The 13055-nt window shown below is 38.7% G+C and overlaps 1 protein-coding gene and 1 long non-coding RNA gene across 7 annotated transcripts in view; one reads left to right on the top strand and one right to left on the bottom strand.

The window, feature by feature from the left end:
- LOC135101675 (uncharacterized protein K02A2.6-like) overlaps nt 1-13055 on the top strand; it is a 55113-nt gene that overhangs the window by 23498 nt on the left and 18560 nt on the right. Inside the window, exon 1 of one of the 6 annotated variants that reach the window (XR_010269365.1) lies at nt 11391-11618. The exons of the other annotated variants lie outside the window; for them this stretch is intronic. The gene's annotated coding sequence lies outside the window, so the exon portion shown is untranslated. Of the gene's footprint in view, nt 1-11390; nt 11619-13055 lie in introns of those variants that run through there. 6 annotated transcript variants of the gene reach the window in all.
- Nucleotides 2980-9290, bottom strand: LOC135101679 (uncharacterized). Its single transcript, XR_010269368.1, has 5 exons — nt 8601-9290; nt 8017-8103; nt 6918-7038; nt 6314-6454; nt 2980-5273 (listed from the first exon to the last, which is right to left on the bottom strand). It is a non-coding gene; the product is annotated as an uncharacterized LOC135101679 (long non-coding RNA).

Here is a 13055-nt window from a genome sequence, read left to right as displayed (position 1 = left end):
TCCTCCTCCTCCTCCTCCTCCTCCTCCTCTCATCATCATCATCATCAGCATCAACTGAGAAAACTTGATATTAGAGAAACTTTCAGAGAGAGAGAGAGAGAGAGAGAGAGAGAGAGAGAGAGAGCATCTATATGAAGAGCTGTCTTTAATCCCCTCGACCTCTTTGTGAGAGTGTGTGTGTCTTCTTCTTCTTCTTCTTCTTCTTCTTCTTCTTCTTCTTCTTCTTCTTCTTCTTCTTCTTCTTCTTCTTCTTAATCCCTCTTCCTTTCTTTCTTTCTTTTTTTTCTTTTTTCTTTCTTTTTCTTTCCTTCTCTCTTCTTCTTCTTCTTCTTATATATATATTCTTCTTGTATATATTCTTACTTCTTTTCCTCGTTACTCTTCACTATTGTACACTTCACTTGTACAAAGCTAGCAGCTGGGGGATGAGAAAAACTGGTGGAGAACACTCAGAACACCTAACTTCATAGAAACTGTTTTAGCTAGAGATGAGATGAAGAGTTTCTAGTTCAGATTATAACTGAAGGGCAGACTGAGGATGTTCAGTAGAAGAGGGGGATGGTTGAGTGTCACTGAAGAAGAGGGGATAGTTGCCTGGAAGGTTGTGTCGAGTTGATAGATGGAAGAATTAAGTCTTTGGTGCATTGAACACTGCTAGGTTTGCTCGGTCACAATCAGAAATTTTAGAGAGTTGAGAAGTCAGGCATTCTGTGGCTTCCTTGTGAGAATTGTTTACTTCCTGAAGGGTTCGATGTCTACAAAAAAGACATGGAAAAGTGCAAGGTGGTATCATCAGTGTAGGAATGGATAGGACAAGAAGTTTGGTTCAGAAGATCATTAACAAAAAATAAGAAGAGAGTGAGTGACAGGACAGAACCCTGAGAAACACCACTGTTAATAGATTTAGAAGAACAGTGACTGTCTACCACAGCAGCAATAGAATGATCAGAAAGGAAACTTGAGATGAAGTTACAGAGAGAAGGATAGAAGCCATAGGAGGATAGTTTGGAAATCAAAGCTTTATGCCAGACTCTATTAAAAGCTTTTGATAGGCACAAGCCAACAGCAGCAAGTTTCACCAATATCCCTAAAAGAGGATGACCAAGACTCAGTAGGGAACTCCATAAGATCACCAGTAGAGTGGCCTAGACAGAACCCATACTGGCAATCAGATAGAAGGTTGTGAAATAATAGATGTTTATGAATCTTCCTGTTGAGAATAGATTCAAAACTTTGGAGAGGTAGGAAATTACAGCAATAGGACGATAATTTGAAGGATTAGAATGGTCACCCTTTTTAGGAACAGGCTGAATTTTGGCAAACTTCCAGCAAGAAGGAAAGGTAGATATTGATAGACAAATTTGGAAGAGTTTGATTAGGCAAGGTGCAAGCACAGAGGCACAGTTTCAGAAAACAATGGGAGGGACTCCATCAGGTTTGTAAGCTCTCTGAGGGTTAAGGCTAGCCAGGGCATGGAAAACATCACTGCAAGGGATTTTCATAGGTAGCGTGAAGTAATCGGAGGATGGAGGAGACAGAGGAACAGACCCTGAATTATCCAAGGTAGAGTTTTTAGCAAAGGTTTGAGTGAAGAGTTCAGCTTTAGAAATAGATGAGATGGCAGTAGTGCCACGAAGAAGCAAAGTTATTGGAGATGTTTTTGGCTAGGTGCAAGAAATTACAAGGGGAGTTAGATCTTGAAAGATTTTGACACTCTTTTAATGAAGAACACACACTTGTTTAGGTCATGCTGATACAGGTTAGGAATTTAATGGGACAGACTTGACTACTTTTACAATTTTAATGTGTATGTATATAATATAGACCTTAATTATCAATATAATATACAACTAAATCTTGATTAGTAAAATATATTTTCTAAAACCCCCTGAAATAACCACTTAAACTTTTTTGGGGGGGATTTAAGAGTTTTTTTCAGGGGGGGGGGCATTAATGCTAAGCCTGGAGGCAGGAGGGTGACAGTGGAGTTTTTAAGCTGGTAAATGGCTTTCTGGGTCAACACAAGATCAGCTGCCATATATATCACTAACACTCCCTGCTGCAGCTATGCCAAGGAATGTGCTTTTTCTTTCATTTTCAGCTCCTGGTGACCTATGGTAAAGCACAGCAACAAAACTGTAAGCATCCAAAATTAGTCAATGATGGGTTGCGTGAAGCCTGATGGAGTCGTCAGTTATGGATGCTGCTTCCGTGGCAGCTGGACCAGCACTGGTGTTGGATGTGTATGAACAGCTACACAAGCGTCTCAGCTGCTGTGAGATGTATGATGACTGTGTTCTAGCACATGATGGATATGCAACTCAAATATATCCACATTTTTTCCATATGTGCTTTTCACCTGCATTTTTGCTGTATAGATTTCTTTTGTGGTGACTACAGTCAGCTCGCCACTAATGTGCAGTATTCTGATGCAAATCACGTATACTGCCTGGGATCAGCTTGCTTGCGAGTCGTACCCTAACGGAATTTAAAGCCTACTGCATGGATGGTCCGCAACAAATTGTAAAAATGTCTGTAACACTGATATCGAGGTAGCAAGTGCAGTTCCAATCCCAACATCACTAGCACTATACACAGTGATGCAAGTTTGGTGAGAAGAATGAGCTGTAACTGCTGCAGCTGCCACCATTGATAGTGACATCAACAGTGAGCATTCATCAGCTGTTTGTGTAAACAGTGGCTCAGTGTGGTCTTTTAATGAATGTTTGTGTACTGTATAAGTCTTAATTCATTATTTAAAAAAATATTTTTACAACTCCTATGTTTGTATTACCTTCAGTTGTATCCATGAACAATCTGAATGCTATAAGTAGTTTGGAAATATTTAAATTCTTGAGGGTTGTCTCACACAGGCTGGAACCATAGTCTTTTTTTGCCATTGCTTTCATTAAAACTCTAAAGTAAATCACATCTAATCTAATCTAATGAACCTACCCCATGGTGTCAAAAGAGCATCCCTTCAGCTGCATCTTTATTATTTCCAGGAAAAAAAAGTGCAGAGATTAGGAGTATAAATGTCCTAAAACTGAACTTGGGACCTGACAGTCATCATGGTCTCAATGTCTAAGGTGTCATCCTTGTGTTCTCTCAGTGAGAGGTTCAATCCCTGGCTGGCTACAACTTGTCATGGCTAAAGACTTATCTCATCTTGAGATCAATTTCTCATTGTTTCCATAGAATGAATGTCCATGTGGGGAGCATGACACAAGTCACAAGGGTTGGTACCAAATCTGATGAGTAGGGCAGCTGCAAAGGGATAATCATGCATCTGAGAAGCCCATGCATTATAAGAGATAATATGTAAGAGAGGGTGCATCATCATCATCATCATCATCATCATGGAGCATCCATTTAGCCTTGCACCACATTTCAAGCCATATCTGCCAAAATTAATGTCCTCAGATGCCTCAAAACACTTGAGTAGAACTGGCAGTTGATGATCTTTTTTGGGGGATGAATTCATGATGAACTATCCTATGAATCTCAAAGACATTGAATAAAAATGCTCTTAGTGGTTTTCCAGACCTGAACCATGCCCTGCATGGAGATGCTGGACTCTTCTATTGTAAAGACTTGTTTGGGTTAGGGGGTTATACCTGTAAACCCAAATTTTGTTCCCAGAGATGTCCTTTGACATGAAGGTTGGGTCATTCATGGCTGGCTGACAGAATTCCTGACAGACTTTGGCCTGATGCTTCTTCTGTCCATTGTGGAGATGATTCTGCACAAACAGTAGATGCTTGACATGCTTAGAGAACAACACTTCCAGAATAAGTTTCAGGGGTGACAACAGTGCTGAATGTGCTGCTGTATTGCTGCTCAAATGGACTATTTTCAAAGAGATGGTGCCCAAATGCAAATTAAGTAAGTGCTGTAGGTAAAAGTAATTTTTTCATACCAACTGTTTATTTGTCAAAATATAGTGTAGACTATCTTTTATGCTCCAAGCACACATATGTTAGCACATAAACACATCACTGAAAAGTGTATCAAGCTTCCTTGACAATGCAGCTTCAAGTAAATGAATGACACGTTATACAATTTTTTCTGCTGATAGTTATAATCGTATGAACAGGAACATTCATAATGCTAATATGCTAATCAATATAAATAACCATCTTTATGATATCTATATTCTTATCTTTGTAATGAGATACTTAAACATTAGTTAAGCAGGAAATCTTAAAAAGAGAGACCATTGGTGGTGGCTGAAGCCACTGAACACATGTTTTCTTTTGTCTGGCCATTATGGAACACATACTGGCAATTAGATAGAAAGTTGTCAAGTGATAGATGTTTAAGAATCTTCCTTTTGAGGATAAATTCAAAAACTTCAGATAGGCAGAAAATTAAAGCAACAGGACAGTAGTATGAGGGATTAGAATGGTCACCCTTTTCAGGAACAGGCTGAATGTAGGCAAACTTCCAGCAAGAAGTAATATTATTACATGTTGACACACAGAGTTGAAAGAGTTTGACTTGGCAAGGTGCAAGCACAGAAATGCAGTTTTGAAGAACAAGAGGAGGGACCCCTCCAAGCTTTCCAAGGGTTTAGGGCAGCGAAGGCATGGAAAACATCATTGTGAAGAATTTTACTAGATAGCATCAAGTAGTCATAGGGTGGAGGAGAGGGAGGAACAAGCCTTCAATCAAACTTCCAAATAACAAACTATTAGCAGTGAATTTGTCCACAAGGAAGCAAAAGGAGCAAGCAATCCCTTTGTTTCCTGGAATTCAGTAAGTAGGGAAGTAAATGACTGGATCAAAACTCACACAAAGGCAACCAATTGGAAACCAAGGGAATCAAACATCATCATGACAAAGAACACAAGGAATAGAACTTTCATGGCTAAAGCAACTGAGGAAAAACCAATGTGGTCACTTTTTGACAACCAATTCCTAACTGTCACAAGCCTCACTCCACTACCACACAGGGTCAAAGGTCAATTTTAAGGCCGTATCATTTCAAAGTATAATCACAGAGTCCCACAATAAAAATACAAACACAATCTCTTCAAATCATAATGGATGAACAAACTCACACACACACACACACACACACACACACACACACACACACACACACACACACACACACACACACACACACACACAAGCCAGACATGAACAACACCACCACTGGTCATTGCTTGTTTGAGAGCAGAGATAAAATACTGGACAACTTCTTGACTTGGTAATGCTGTGTCCACCATCTGAGGTCCATTCCTGCAGTCACCGACAGCTGCACTCAGCTAAGTGGAGGAAAGGAAAGTCTGAGTGTGATGCAGGTGGTGGTGGTGGTGGTGGTGGTGGTGGTGTGGTGTGGTATATTGGTGTTGATAGATGAAAAGAATTAAAGTCAAATGAAATTATCAGAAAAAATAAGAGAAGAAGAGAATGTGGAAGATCTGAGAGACACAACAAGCACAACAGACCATTCAGGGCAAGACAGAACAAAAGGTGTTTTACTGACTATACAACAAGCATGACAGACACAGGACAATGGAGGACAGGCAAGTCTACCCCTTGAAGCACAGCAACGCAGAACAAGGAAAAAAAAGCACAACAGCTTCTCAGTCAGGACAAAACAGAAGAACAGCACACCATTTCTTCCTCTGTGCCAGAAAACATTGTAAAGCAGCCACGTTTCAGACCAGGCCAGGCACAGATGTACTGAACCAATAGCAAACCACAGACACACACAAGCCAACTAACACACAAACATATATTATTTAGAGCCATGCACATAAACAAACACAAATATTAAGCTATGTTGCTTGAATTTTTTTTTTTTTTAGGCATGCAATAGAATTATTAAAGATGCTGTTTACAAAATACTAAGCACAATAACTATACACAAAAATTTATGATGCATTGGTTAAGACCTGTAGTGTGTGTGTGTGTGTGTGTGTGTGTGTGTGTGTGTGTGTGTGTGTGTGTGTGTGTGTGTGTTTGTAAATACTTTGAATATAACTTTATGTCAAACTTCATTGAATTCACCAAATAAATAAATATTGATAAAATATCAAACTTCCTTTTAACTCCAATAAAAATCCCAATATTAACAAGAAAATCAGGTTAGACTTTCTGGTACATTCTGAAACAAGTCTGGCCACACCTCCACTACTTCCCAAAAGCCTCTAGTTGAAGAGACACAGGTTTTCAAGAGAGTTTTTTATGGTTCTTCTGACAGATACACAACATTTCTACAGTATCAACAGGAGAAACTCTCTGTAGCCTCGGAAGACAGTGACTGAGAGCACAGCAACCCTCAACAAATATACATACTCACCGGTCAACTATGAAGGCCACCAGGGTACACAACAGGGCCGTAATGTCCAACTAGAGAGGGGACTCCAATGGTGGTGGTGGTGGTGGTGGTGGTGGTGGTGGTGGTGGTGGGGGTGGTGGTGGTGGTCACATATCCTGGTATCTGTATAGAAAGAAAGAGATTAGATTCACTGGCTTGAATTATGGAATAGTGAAAGGCTATAAATAAATAAATATAATCCTTTGCTTTGTTGGGTAGCAAGCTGTTTTATAAAAGCAAGTTTCTCATTAGCTTTGACTTTTGTTGAACATGCATGCAAGGTAACAATGTTAAAAGACACCCATAATTTCAAGCCACTAAGCCAGTCACCCAATAGGCCTCACTAAGCCAGTCACCAATAAGCATCACTAAGCCAGTCACCAATAAGACTCACTAAGCCAGTCACCCAATAGGCCTCACTAAGCCAGTCACCAATAAGCCTCACTAAGCCACAAGTCATTTAGCCAATAAGCCAGCAGCAGCAGGAGGAAGAGGAGGAGGAGGAGGAGGAGGAGGAGGAAAAAGAAGAACGAGAAAAAGAACACCATTATCGTCATGGTGAAGGGATTTTCTCCAAGTACTGTACCTCCACCACTCCCTCCAGGCTCCTCCCACTTTCCTCCAGTCACTCCGTAAGCTTGATGATCAGCAGCTGTTCCTCTATACCACAAGCTTCACTCTGGGCAGCTCTCTGGAGGCCTCCGAACCTGTGGGTGTGAGGTTAGGTTAGTTTAGGTTGGCTAGGTTAGGCCTGTGATTGGTATGTGGAGGACAGGACAGGACAAAGTGACCAGTGGGGAGGCTGTGGAAGGCTTGGGGATGCTGTGTGAAGGATGACACCACAAGGAGACCAGTGAGAAGGCTGTGGAAGGCCAGGGGATGCTGTGTGGAGGAGAGAGAGAGAGAGAGAGAGAGAGAGAGAGAGAGAGAGAGAGAGAGAGAGAGAGAGATAATTGTGAACAAGGAAGGTTTAGAGATACAAACACTGAAAAAAAGCTTCTCTCTGGGGAATCTCTCTGCTTTCTGAAAATAAATACATACATAAATAAATCTCATACATAACATACATAAATAAATACATAAATAAATAAATACATAAATAAATCTCAGGGCTTTCACCTGTCACAATCTCTGCTTTCTGAAAATAAATGCATACATAAATAAATAAACAAACAAACAAACAAACAAACAAATAAATAAATAAATAAATACATACATAAATAAATAAATAAAAAGGTCATGTCTCTATTTTGTACGGGTGACTGAAGTAAATGATAATTCCTTATAGTAAATGATAATTCCTTATAATTAAGTTATCCTTTCAATGAGGCAAGGAAGTGTACAGGTCCACACACTTAAATCTGAACCGCAATCAACACAAAAGATTTCAGCGCCAGCCTATACACCCCACACGGCACCCCACATAGGCCTACCTTCCTGCCTACTACCTGCTTCATCCAATATGCTAAAGAATATTCACCAATACCAACAATATTCAACAGAACTGTACAGCAAATATGTGGTTCAATATTTGGTGTTAATTAAAAAGACCCACCAATACCACTTCCACGGTGTACTGAGGCTGACACATTTATTCTATAACTTCTATAACTCTTCAAAACACTAATACACACATATATATCACAACAGAAGAGTGAGGCAGAAGTAACAAAATTATTACATACCTTGTGTCTTCTGCCAGTCTCCCTCACTCTGAATATCCAAGGCAACATCACCTCTTCCTGCCAGGGTTCTATCACCAACACAGTCATCTGGAAGGCAAAAATTAAATGAATGATATAACCTTGGGGGACACCACTAAATCTGCTATTAACTTATCTTCATAATTGTTATCTTTTTAACCTGCTCACCTACCAAAACTAACCACACTTCACCAAAATGCAGATAAACCTTTAAAATTCACCATCAGCATTATAATTTTAGTTGTGTATATCTATATTTCAAATTACGGTAAGATCTGTAATGAGAAAAGTCACCTGGTCAGCTACCCTGTACACACGGCTTATTTCACTCTCTTGGCCCAGTAAGGGGGTAACAAGTGACAAATTCTGAGGGATGAGGGTAAAATAACAGCTAAATAACTCAGCACAGTCAACACTACAGGCTCACACAAGATTTAATAAACATTACTCACCAAGGATAAGGAGTCTGGAAAAAAAAAAACAACTTATTTTCACCTCTCCCCAAGTCCTTCGCTACCTTTCTGCACACATCCATTACTCAGATCAACCTGTGTTCATATACTTACAGTTTTTGAGAGTAAAATCCAAGTAAAGAAGTGTTATAGCGTTAAAAACCGTGTATAATAAGCAAGGTTCGTTCTTTTCACCATCTTGTAAGTGAAATGGAAAGTTTTGTGTATAGACGACAGAAATGCTCTCTCCCTCACAACAACAACAAACAAAAGAGCATCGGTACTAGGAAAGATTAAGGTTGAAATACTATATAATATCGGATTGTAACCCTCTATAGTAGCTTAACAGATTTCTTTTAAGATTCTTTTCTTTTTACTTTTATGAACAGCCGCTGAATTCAAAAGACAAAAAAAGATAAGAAAATATTGCTATCCACATTTCTATCACTACGAAATGCTGAAACATTATTTCCTTATTATTATTATTATCCTTATATATTATTTCATTCATTTCAAGCATTCCTGGAGCCTATGACAGCTAAGTTCGCTGGCTGTGGTGTTAATTTTTAATATAATGTTAATAATACCTACATGTTGGGCGTTAGGTATCAATATTTCGCTTAATAAAACCGATGAAAGGCAACCAAATTATTTTCAGACACTGTGCATCACACACTAAGCCAATTAGGACCCAGTTCATGAAGAAACCTTGCTAATCTGTCTCTAGAACCATTAAAACACTATTAAAAACCTGCATCATTTCAACTAGACCCTTTTGAAAACACTACAGGTAATCAAGAGTGTTTTTCCTGTTAATAATGTAGAAATCTTGCTAATCTGTCACTAGAACCATTAAAACACCATTAAAAACCTGCATCATTTCAACTAGACCCTTTTGAAAACAGTATAGGTAATCAAGAGTGTTTTTCCTGTTAATAATGTAGAAATTTTGCTAATCTGTCACTAGAACCATTAAAACACCATTAAAAACCTGCATCATTTCAACTAGACCCTTTTGAAAACAGTATAGGTAATCAAGAGTGTTTTTCCTGTTAATAATGTAGAAATCTTGCTAATCTGTCACTAGAACCATTAAAACACCATTAAAAACCTGCATCATTTCAACTAAACCCTCTTGAAAGTAATGGTGGTTTCAGAATATATAAAAAAAGTTGAATTATTTATTTGTCAGTGTGTAATTATTATAATCTAACTTCGATCTATTTTAGTGAAAAACATCTTATATATATACACCACAAGTTCAGTAAATAATAACAGATAAAATTCTTAATAAAATCGCCATAAATAAATAAAGAAGACTTGTATTGGGTAATTCTTATGCTCACTTTTAATAGCAAGCCAAGCACCGCCACTAACAAATATAGAAATTACATAGAAAAAAAATTATGTACAAAAACAAAAGGAAAATGTTACGAATTACATAGAGATGGAATGAAAAAAAATATAAATAGAACTAAGAGGAAGAAGAAGAAGAAGAAGAAGATACAGAGAGAGAGAGAAAGAATCAAATATACTTATCCACGAAATGAAATGATACAGGTCTTTAAGGGTGTTTTAATGATTCCAGTGACAGATTAGTAAGATTTCTACATTATTAACAGGAGAAACACTGCAGATAACCTGTACTGTTTTCAAGGGGGTCTATTGGGTAAGTCTTATGCTCATTTTTAATAGCAAGCCAAGCACCGCCACTACCAAATATATAAATTATACAAAAGAAAATTATGTAGAAAAACAAAAGAAAAATGTTACGAATTACATAGAGATGGAATGAAAAATAATATAAATAGAGATAAGAGGAAGAAGAAGAAGAAGAAGAAGATACAGAGAGAGAGAGAGAGAGAGAGAGAGAGAGAGAGAGAGAGAGAGAGAGAGAGAGAGAGAGAGAGAGAGAATCAAATATACTTATCCACGAAAACCATATATATATATATATATATATATATATATATATATATATATATATATATATATATATATATATATATATATATATATATATATATATATATATATATTTCTCTTTCCTTTTATTTATTTATTTATTTATTTATTTATTATTTAATTAATTATTTCTCTATCAATACTAACATATCTGTTTTTTCCCCTTACAGAAATCTTATTTGCTGTTACTTTTACCCCACGGTCTGACATAATAAAAAAAAAAACAATATTTAGTAACCCATAGTACACAAATAAATAAATAAACAAATATATACAAATATTAAAGGAATGACATGTATCGTTGATATATTTCAATGTATCTCCCCTTCATAAAAATCTCCACACCCTGTTATATTTCTCCTTATTTTGACTTCCCCGGAGACTGCCGCACCACGCCCTTCAGGCCGAGCAAAGGTCAAGGATCAAGCTTCCTTCTTCATGCATTCTTTCCGCCCAAAATAGCCTGTCAATGTGGAATTTTTATCTTTAAAAACAACCGAAAATTTCTTCATTTCTCAGTAGTGTAGATCAATGGCCATGTTCCAAACTGTCGTACGGAGACCAGGGTGACTACAGTAGTGGACTATTTAACTATTCATGGACTGTACTATTGAATTTATGGTGTATAATTGTTCCATTGGGTTAAAGATTGTGATTCCTAGGCGTGTCATTGAGTGAGCTAGCTTTATTTTCTCTATTTTCATACCACACATTCTCTCATTCAAACTCTCTCTCTCACTATCTGCCAGACGCAAAATATAGAACAACATTGAAAAAAAACATATTTTCCCTGCATGATTCAAAACGAAAATAAATTCTAATAAACTAAAACCAAAACCCTATTCAGCCATACATAAGAATACAAGATGGAGCAAATAAGAGAAGAGAAATAAAATAAAAAGCAAGGTAAGAGGGGGAGGGGGAGGAAGAGGGGAATGAATCCCCGGGAAGCAACCCAGCCTCAGTGTTATATTGCAAGTCGAGGGGGAGGGTTGTGTGCAAATCCGCTCCGATGCGAATCTATTTGACCTGTGTCCGTGACCTTGCATGGTGTCCGTGGCGATAAATAGGTGTGTTCTAGTGACCTTAAGGTGCGGAGAGGCGCGAAAGGCGTTATGGATACGGAATTAAGGAAATACTGGGGACAAAACACCAGACACATAGGAGGTGAGTAGCTGATGATGACTATTGTTGTTGTTCTTACCATTACTACTACTACTACTACTGCTACTACCATTATTATACTACTACTACTACTACTACTACTACTACTACTACTACTACTACTACAACCATCACTAATGCATTTAATTTACTACAAATCTTACTTATTATTCAAAACTCCTTTAATGAAAACATTTCTCCTCCTCCTCCTCCTCCTCCTCCTCCTCCTCCTCCTCCTCCTCCTCCTCCTCCTCTTCCTCTTCCTCTTCCTCCTCCTCCTCCTCTTCCTCCTTCTCCTCCTCCTCCTCCTCCTCCTCCTCCTCCTCCTCCTCCTCCTCTTCCTCCTTCTCCTCCTCCTCCTCTTCCTCCTCCTCCTTCAATCCCTATTCCTCTTCTTCCTCATATGGTCCCTTTCCTCCTCCTCCTCCTCCTCCTCCTCCTCCTCCTCCTCCTCCTCCTCCTCCTCCTCCTCATAAGGCTCCTTTCTTCTCCTACGTCTGTCCTTACGGTTCCTCCTCCTACTTTTCTTCTTCTTCTTCTTCTTCTTCTTCTTCTTCTTCTTCTTCTTCTTCTTCTTCTTCTCGTCATCTCATCCTCCTTTTTCCAAATTTTGTTCGTCAATATCATTAATTCTCTCTCTCTCTCTCTCTCTCTCTCTCTCTCTCTCTCTCTCTCTCTCTCTCTCTCTCTCTCTCTCTCTCTCTCTCTCTCTCTCTCTCTCCATTGTTTATTTTATGATGAAATACTTATTGTGTGTTCGTGTTTGTGTGTGTGTGTGTGTGTGTGTTCTAATATTTTTCCTATAAACAGTCTCTCTCTCTCTCTCTCTCTCTCTCTCTCTCTCTCTCTCTCTCTCTCTCTCTCTCTCTCTCTCTCTCTCTCTCTCTCTCTCTCTCACAAATTATCCATTTTTTCTCTCTACTTTCTCTCTGTTTCTAGTTATTCTTTCCTCCTCTTCCTCCTCCTCCTCCTCCTTGTAAAGACTTGTAAAGAGAGAGAGAGAGAGAGAGAGAGAGAGAGAGAGAGAGAGAGAGAGAGAGAGAGAGAGAGAGAGAGAGAGAGTAAAGTGTGGGTGGAGGAGGAGGAGGAGGAAAGATGAAGAGAAGGAGGAAGAGGAGGAGGACAAGAATTCCCTCCATCCTCCATGCACCGAGAGAGAGAGAGAGAGAGAGAGAGAGAGAGAGAGAGAGAGAGAGAGAGAGAGAGAGAGAGAGAGAGAGAGAGAGAGTTCTTCCTTTCTTTTTTCTCTCCCTTCTTTTCCTCCTCCTCCTCCTCCTCCTCTTGTTTCTCCTTCTTCTTCTTCTTCTTCTTCTTCTTCTTCTTCTTCTTCTTCTTCTTCTTCTTCTTCTTCTTTCTTCTTCTTCTTTCTTGCATCTTGTTTCCTTATCTTGACTTGCAGCCTCCTCCTCCTCCTCCTCCTCCTCCTCCTCCTCCTCCTCC

Source organism: Scylla paramamosain, chromosome 6 (assembly GCF_035594125.1).
Source record: "Scylla paramamosain isolate STU-SP2022 chromosome 6, ASM3559412v1, whole genome shotgun sequence".
In the NCBI taxonomy this organism is placed as follows: Eukaryota; Metazoa; Arthropoda; class Malacostraca; order Decapoda; family Portunidae; genus Scylla; species Scylla paramamosain.
Note: the sequence above shows the minus strand (reverse complement) of the source record. Positions and strands in the feature narration are given on the sequence as shown.